Source organism: Rhinolophus sinicus, chromosome 13 (genome assembly GCF_057876585.1).
Source record: "Rhinolophus sinicus isolate RSI-liver-muscle chromosome 13, RSI-T2T, whole genome shotgun sequence".
Classification (NCBI taxonomy): domain Eukaryota; kingdom Metazoa; phylum Chordata; class Mammalia; order Chiroptera; family Rhinolophidae; genus Rhinolophus; species Rhinolophus sinicus.
In genome coordinates, this window is record NC_142513.1 from 10917431 (window position 1) to 10925736 (window position 8306).

Here is an 8306-nt window from a genome sequence, read left to right on the forward strand (position 1 = left end):
TGGAGTTGAGCTGTACCCTCCACAACTAAGATTGAAAGGACAACAATTTGACTTGGAAAAAAGGCCTGGAAGTACACACTGTTCCCCAATAAAGTCCTGCTCCCCTTCCCCAAAAAATCTTTTAAAAAAAAAAAAAGCAAAGAAAAAGTGCCACATACCTCATTGCTGAATATCACTATGGTCACCTTCGAAGTGCTCCCCTTAGGAAGCTATGCACTGATGCCAGTGCCTAGTCTACCCTGCAAAACAATTTTGGAACTCTTTTTCTGAATGGCCATCAGAGCTGTCATCATATTAATACCTGATGTCCTGAATGTCATCAAATGTCTTCCTTTCAATATTTCCGCTATCTTCGTGTAAAGAAAGAAGTCACTGGGGGCCAGATCAGGTGAGTAGGGAGGGTGTTCCAATACAGTTATTTGTTTACTGGCTAAAAACTCCCTCACAGACAGTGCAGTGTGAGATGGTGCATTGTCGTGATGCAAGAGCCATGAATTGTTGGTGAAAAGTTCAGGTCGTCTACCTTTTTTACACAGCCTTTTCAGCACTTCCAAATAGTAACCTTGGTTAACTGTTTGTCCAGTTGGTACAAATTCTTAATGAATAATCCCTCTGATATCAAAAAAGGTTAGCAACAGCAGTGCAACAAGTTCGCGAACTTAATTGTCACACCTCGTATGTGGGAGTGGACAACAGCCAAGCAGTGGCAAATTAAAGACAACTGAAATTTAAGGCCTCATGGCAAAGAGATTAGTGGTATGAAAAGCCAGTTTAAAAAGTCATATGTGGGAGCTATTTTGTACTTTGGGGAAAGGAAAGGGAGAAAAGATTACTGGTGAAAGTTCACGATTTCAAGTTCGCCTAATTTGGGATCCATACACCTAAGGCTTCTATCATTCTAGGTATGGTTGTGCACTTCGAAAGTAGTTTCCTGAATGCATTCTGATTCCTGAAGTTATCTTTAAAACTTAATATAGTAATAATCCTGTCTTATTATATGACGAAAATACCACTGATCTCCCAATGGACGCAACATGCGTGCGGAGTTATTTCTCAATGGTGAAGTGAGATTTTCCTAGATGCAAGCAAATACTTGCTCTGACGGTAATGGAGCCAACTATCTTGGCGGGGATGAAGTATCGTCATAAAACACAACCACAACCAGGCAGGTAAAAAAAAGGAAAGAGATGAGCTTGGATGGGGTGTGTAGGCAAAGACAATTGGGTGAAGAGAAGGCTGGGTAATCCTTAAAACATTTTCAAATAAAGTTGCCAAATTTCAATCTGGAAACAAAATCAAGCTGATATAGCTACTCCACAGAGTGACTTAAATTCAGTAATCATTTCACTGATGACAGCTTTACTGAGTAAAGAAAATATGACTTCATTCTCTTAAACCATAAGGAACGAGTTGAAAATGCTCCCCCTCCCCCCAACACACACATTTTTTTTGCAGCTTGTAGCATATACTATGGTGAAGTCTGTCATCCTATCCCCAAACTTATGAGTCGGCACAAAAACCTGTATCTTCACACCATTATCTGGTACAAAAAACAACCCACTTAATGTCTGACCAATAAAATGCAAATAAAATTCTACAATCTATATGATGCTTTAAGTTTACAGAATTTTCTAATATGAGCAACCTTGAAACGTCACATACTCCACCCGTTTTATAAATTTAAAAACAAACCTAAAGAGATTGATTTGCACAAATCTTACAAGCTCACAAATGATTCTCAATTCTTCACTGGTAAATATTCTTTTCAAAGCAACAAGCTAATATTGATCAGGTAACAAAGGAGGAAAATAAAAGTTTTCATGTGTAGATTATTTTTATTAAAATTCTGTTTTAAAATTGAGTTATGTGATCATGCTGCTCTTTCCTCCAATAACAACTCTCACTTATTAAAATGTCAATAAGACATTTAGATTATGATATACAAACATTTCCTCTCAGAGTAAAAATAATTTGGTTTTAGATTTCACTTAAACAGAGAAGCAAAGAGTATTTACTCTAAAAGTAACCCCCATCTTTTTTTGTTAAAACCCTTTCTTCCCCCTCCCCATGCTTTCTTCTCTTTTGTACTCAAGTTCTCAAATGCTTAAAATGGAGGAACAATACCACAATACAACTGCAGGCTTCCTGCCTACTAGTCAGTCATTCTTCTTAAGACATGAGAACTTTCAAAACACTGCTTGGGTTGTTTGAAATTCCCTCTTTCAGATTTTCCCTCCTCCACGGAACATCTATTTAAAAGAATGACTTCAAAAACGTCTTGCTGCACCCAATCAAAACTCTCTGAGCAAAATAAAAATACTAGCCTTAGATAGGAAGGTGGGATGTAAATGCCTGGAGTTTGGCAAACAAAAGTACAGAAGAGAAAGAACATATTTCTGGCCAAGTATAGGGACAGTATTTTTTCTCATATGTATATTAATCCTGTTTCCGAAAGTTTTCATATTTATATAGAAGTATCTTAAAGACTATCATTGTACCATCCTTTTTTTTTTTAACAATACCATACAGAGATCTAAAGGTCTCAAACAACATTGAGAATGTAAACCTGAATATAAAGGGCTACATTAACCATTACTGACAAAGGAAAGTTCACATGAAAATGAAGTATATTCGTTTATTTTAAAAAGTTGTCAGGGGCAGAAAAAATTACCAGCAGTAATCACCTGGAAACCTGGGGAAATTCCCATTTCCTCTGACCACACTTTGATGGTGGCAGTTGTACTTACTAATAAACTTATCTGGCTGTTAGGATAAACCATTGGAGCTATTCAACTGGCAGGGATGGGATGTATAAACTACCTGCCCAGATCAACATGTGTTCTTTCCTTTTAAAAGGCAAAAGCATTAAAAATTAAAGTGAAAAACACTGGTTCATGATCAACAACTTGTCAAATTATTACAATAAATACAATTTTTTCCGACATCTGTAACAAAAACAAAAAGACTAATTTATTTTAAGCAATAGTCAATAAATCAATCGCAGTACAACAAAATAATGTAGCTAGTCTCCTGCAGTTTGTTGTAGTGGGATTTAACCTGTACGCTCAACATTCAATTAACCGTGAGCTTATCCTAATTGAGGATTGTGCTGACTTCTGCAGGTCTTTCCCATCTATCCATCCATCACTCCACCTCAACTGCTACACAGCTACCAAACGCAAAGAAGCAACGCCCCAGGGAGCAGCAGATTATCCATTACTATGGGAGACTCGGGCCAATATTCCCTTTTCATCATGATGTAGGTGATGAAGAGTTAAATGCAGTAATCTAGTCAGCCTAGTTTCCAAAATGTAAGCTTCATAACCCTCACTCATAGCCTCTACCAAGGAAATCAAACATTTCAGAGGAATACCTTCATAGGTGAACAGCAGACCGGACAAAAAGTCACTCTCTTTCCTAAAGCCTAGGAATGCAGAGAAGGGGGAGGGGAGGAGGGAGGGAGGGAGAGAGGAGAGAGGGAGAAAGAGAGAGACAGAAAGAGAAAGAGAGAGAGAGAGAGAGAGAGAGAGAGAGAGAGAGAGAGAGAAATAGGATACAGATGTTCCTAATGAAAAATAGGGAAAAGGACAAACAGAAAAGACAAGTATATTTGCTCTTAGAATATTCTCTGAAATGGGTAAAGCCTGTGTGCCTGTTAGGTCAGACTTCTTTCCTTTGCCTCCAAGCCACAAACTTTACTACACAATTAGTTAAAATAAACCTTTATTACTGCCCCCCTGTAAATTGACCTAGGTCAGCAGAAGCTACCCAATTGAGTTAATGCTGACCAAGTTGGGAACTGGCAGTGTGTAGTCTAAGAAGATTATCCAGTTTGTGGATAAATCGGCCTTCTCCACAACTGCTTGTCTTCCTTTCTATTCCTGCTGTGTATCTTCTGGCCATTTTCCTGTTCATTTAACAACTCTCCACCAGAAGGTAGGAAAGGGAAAGGCGATTACATTTAAGTCAATCCCATCATTTGTTAGAGGGCTGAAAATAAGGTTAGGTTCTGAAGAAATTGCATCCTTAACCTAAAATAATCTTCTCCCAGAAATCATGTCAGAAAACCAATGGGTCAAAAGAATTTACCTAGCAAACATTAACAACGTGAAGAAATAAGCCTCATTACAATAGAGCCCCTCCTCCACTTTAACTGTGAAACGTTCATTTTGTAATCCCCTCCCCCACCCCAAAAAGCACTCATAAAAGGGAAGAAAATGCCTACATTTTACTGCAGCACTCAATCTCAATGCTATCCCTGAGGATCTAAACTAACATATAGTCACCTATTTCTTTAATCTGTTAAACTATGAGGTAAAAGAAGAAGTTAACATACATTTCCAACACTGATTTTCTGTTCCCAGAGCTTTAACCACTCAATAATGCAAATAGGGAATATTCTACACTATGGAGTATAATAAATTCAAACCAAACTGGGGGACAGGTACTCTGGTGTAATCTAGGAGAAACTGCAGTACCTCTTTAATTATGATTGAAAGAGTAACAATTGTGTTAAATTGTGGTCACTTTGCTGTGTAAACAAACAACAACTAGAGGCTATATTCATTCTAAACTTGCAACAAATTAAAAGTTTTCAATAGTAGTCTACATCCTCTGGCCAAGGCTTGAAATTCTATAGCCTAAAAAAAAAAAAAAAGAAAAAGGAAAACAAAAATCCTAAAGCCATTTATTTTAACATCAATTAGGGATAAGACAATAGTAGTTTGTATTTTATCTTACCATATTGTCCAAAGTAAAATAAGATATTTTTAAGTTATTCTTTTAAAAGACTTCTCAAAAATGTTGTCTTCAAGTTAAAAATAAGTATTCCAGAATCATACTGCTAATGAATAAAAGACTGAATTTAAATTAAAAAAAAATATCTTTACTATGTCCTTGACATAGTAAGGAAGGTTATTTCAAAACACCAGTCAAGAAGGCATCAGTAACGTAACAATTTCAAGAAGTATTTTTTATTTATATGTCTCCTAGAAAAAGGGTTCAGGGTTCAAGAGTACACTCACTCCTTACTGAATGAATTCTAACTTATTTGCTTAGAAGGTACAGGATGATTTATAGAAATAATTCTTATACAGGCAGGAAAATGCACCGTATACTCACTTTCAAAAATGAAATCATTTACATTTCAGTAAAATGATTTAATATAACCCCTAATACCCTAAACTCTAATATCATTGATTTTTTTAATGAATTTTCAGTGTTGGTAAATTTAAAACCACCGTTCTAAAACTTACAAAAATAGAAATCCCGTTAATTATTCTGGAGTTGTTTTGCATCTTCAAAGCCTCTGTAGTTAAGGAATATTTCATGGCAGAAACATTTCCTATAACTCCTCTAGAAACATTACAGCTTCCTACTCAGCCCACAATCCTCACCTCCAAAATGTACTTCTATATGCCAGAAGCTGGTATATGCCTTTTTTTTTTTTAATGCTGATTGGACAATGAAGTCATTTTATCGATACATAAAATACCTCTGTAATGTAGGGTCCCAGGCAATCTAGATTGGGGCTCATTTAAATGCAGACCCTGAAGCACCTCCAGTGACAGGAGCTAGTGTTCAATATCATTTTACATGTTAGAGAGGCTTTCTCTTACATACAAACAATGAACCCAGCAGGCTTCTTCATCCTAAAGCCTCACAGACTATTTCTTTAAAGGTGTTAGTAGATAAAGCAACAAAAGCCATAAGTTTAGAAGAGTTCTTCTAACAGCTAGCAACATTTTCTGAGACAGTAAAACACAGTATTCCCATCCCATTTCCCCTTTCTTCTGTTTATCTGATCTCCCTGCTTTGGGGATTCAACAAGGGTGTTTCACATGAAAATCTTAAAATAGTTATTCTAATTAGCAAGCCTACTCTAGAACCTGCCTCCTAGGAGGGGGAACTGGAGGGTTAGAGTAGGAGAGAGTCCTTTTCCACTGTTTTCGTACCTTTCCAGGTGGGTATCATACCTAGTATACCCTGTTCTAAATAAACAAGCAATACTTAGAACAAGCCGTTCACACACTGACAGATTTGCATTTAACGTTCTAGTTTATGCGGCATTCAGCGAAGACCTACGATGGGCTGGTGTGTGTGTGTGTTTTCCCCCATTATCCTCCCAACAACCTGCCGCAATAAACACTGGAGCTTCCTTGCAGCCAGGGACCAGTTAGGTGGCTCGGAGGCCAGGCATTTAAATCAAGGAGATGCAGCAATCGCACTCAACGCTCCCACCCCTCGCACTCGTCTCATTCAACTCCACTGAAAACCACTGCAGCAAGCCAGCTGGTCCTCGCCTTCCTGTTTCTTGACGGTACAGGCTTAATAACAAAAACAGGTTGGCTTTGAAGCGCTGCTCAAAAACTGCAAAAAGGAAGTCTTCACATTCGGTAGCGGGGCGGGGGGGGCGGGGGGGGGGGAGTTTCGACTTGGAGCGAATCGCAGACCTTCCGTGTCGTTCCACTCGGGAATCCCGACCTCCTCCCGCCCGTGAGGTTCGGAGGCGATGCTCTCGCCCTCTGACAACTGCTCTGTTGGGTAACTTTTTTCACCCCGGGTGCCCCTCACACTGCCTGGGAAGCACGTAAGCCTTCCAACGACGCATGAATTGGTGAGTTTTTTTTTTTTTTTTAAAGACATGTGCATGACAAACCGTTGATTTAAATCAGGACGAATGGAACCAACGTGCGTAAAAAGATCCGAGATGGGGAAGGGAAAAAAATAGTAGTAATCAAGACAGCCAAACCCGAAAACGTACCCACCAACTTCCCACTTGCCATCAAGCCTTCGCACCAGAGGTAGCAAAATGCCTTCTGCCTGAGGAAACGGCTGCGAACCTTCCCCGTGCCCAACATGGAAATCCTGCAGGTCAGTCGCGTGAAAACATGAAAAACGCTCAAGGGCAGGAGGAAACGCAGCAACAGAAACCCCACTCCCTGCTGAGGGCGACCTGGAGGGTGGGTGGGGGTCCGCGCGGCTGCCCCCGCCCCCTAATTCTCCCGAATAACTGCGAAGGAGCCACGGGAGCGGGAAGAGGGGGACGCCGGCAGCTTCCAAAGGGCGCCCTCCAGGGCTGGGGAGGCAGGGAAATAAAACTTTAAGGACAAGAGGGAAAATAGGACCCCACGGTCCCCCCAAAGTCCTCGGGGTGACCCTTCCGCGCAGGGACCTCCTCGGACACGCAAGCCGGCGGCCGCCCAGCTTCGACTCTCAGCCTCCGGCCGCGGGCTGCGGGGAAGCGGCGCGGCCCCGACACCCCGAAACTCTCTCAGCGCGCCCCCCGCTCGGCGCGCCCCTCAGCGCCTCCGCAGCGCCGAAGCTGCCGGCTCGCGCCAGCCCCGGGGACTTGCCCTCTTCCCTCCGCCTCGCACTCCACCCCCTCGCCCGCCGCCGCTCCTCCTTTATCTCCACTCACCGCCCGCCGCCATTTTCCTCGCAGCTTTGCTTTAAATCGGAAACTCGCTGCTCAGCTCGCAGCCGCCACCGCCGCCACCGCTGCCGCCGCCACCGATTCAGCCGCCGAGAAAGCTGCCGTCGCTGTGAAGCCGCTGAGGAGGCAGCGGCTGGAGCCGCAGCGCGGGGGACGCCGGGATTTGTAGTCCCGCGGCCACGCCCAGCACTACCGGTCCCAGGGGGCCTTGCGCGGCCGGGGCGCAGAGTGCCTCTGCCCCGCCCGGCATCCGCGGCGCGAGGGCGTAGCTGTGTGGACCTTCGGTCCGCTTTCGCTTACTGACCACCTGGGAGCTAAGGTGGGGTCAGGAGAACTGAAATGCAAACCTAAGCCCTGCTGTTAATATTTTCATACTTGCCTTCGTCCAGTAATATCTAACACGGAGAGTTTATTGTGTGCAAGCACTGATCCTCAAACGAGCATCCCTTAGGACCCACTATTATCCTCATTGTTCAGAGGAGCGACTGAGGCACAAGGTCAGAAGCCACGCTATTCGTATACTAAAGTCACTGAGTGAAAGGTTGTTGGGTATAGGATATTCACAGCATATTCAGCCCCGAAGTATACCACGGAGTACAGGGGAACAGCTTGCTTTACTGTGGAGACATCTGCAGACACCGTCTTAACCAAGTGATCAATCACCAATCACCGTCACTTAGCATCACCAATGATGGATCAAACTGACATTATGTGTCTCCTCATATGATGCAATGGGGAAGACATAACACCACCCCTTGTAGTATTCTTGCAAAAAAAAAAAAAACGCTAACTGAACCTGACTATGAAAAAACAATCCGACATCTAGAATTTAAGGCATGCTACAAAACACAAGCTTGGACTCTTAAAAATG

General features: G+C 42.2%; 1 protein-coding gene across 4 annotated transcripts in view; it reads right to left on the reverse strand.

Moving 5' to 3' along the window:
* The window catches only part of NCOA3 (nuclear receptor coactivator 3), a 94295-nt gene extending 86729 nt beyond the window's left edge, over positions 1–7566 (reverse strand). For 3 of the 4 annotated variants that reach the window (XM_019749670.3, XM_019749672.3, XM_019749673.3), the window contains exon 1: positions 7421–7566. The gene's annotated coding sequence lies outside the window, so the exon portion shown is untranslated. The remainder of the gene's footprint in view (positions 1–7420) is intronic. The other variant, XM_074317817.2, reaches the window with a different exon arrangement.
* Between the last annotated feature and the right edge of the window lie 740 nt (positions 7567–8306).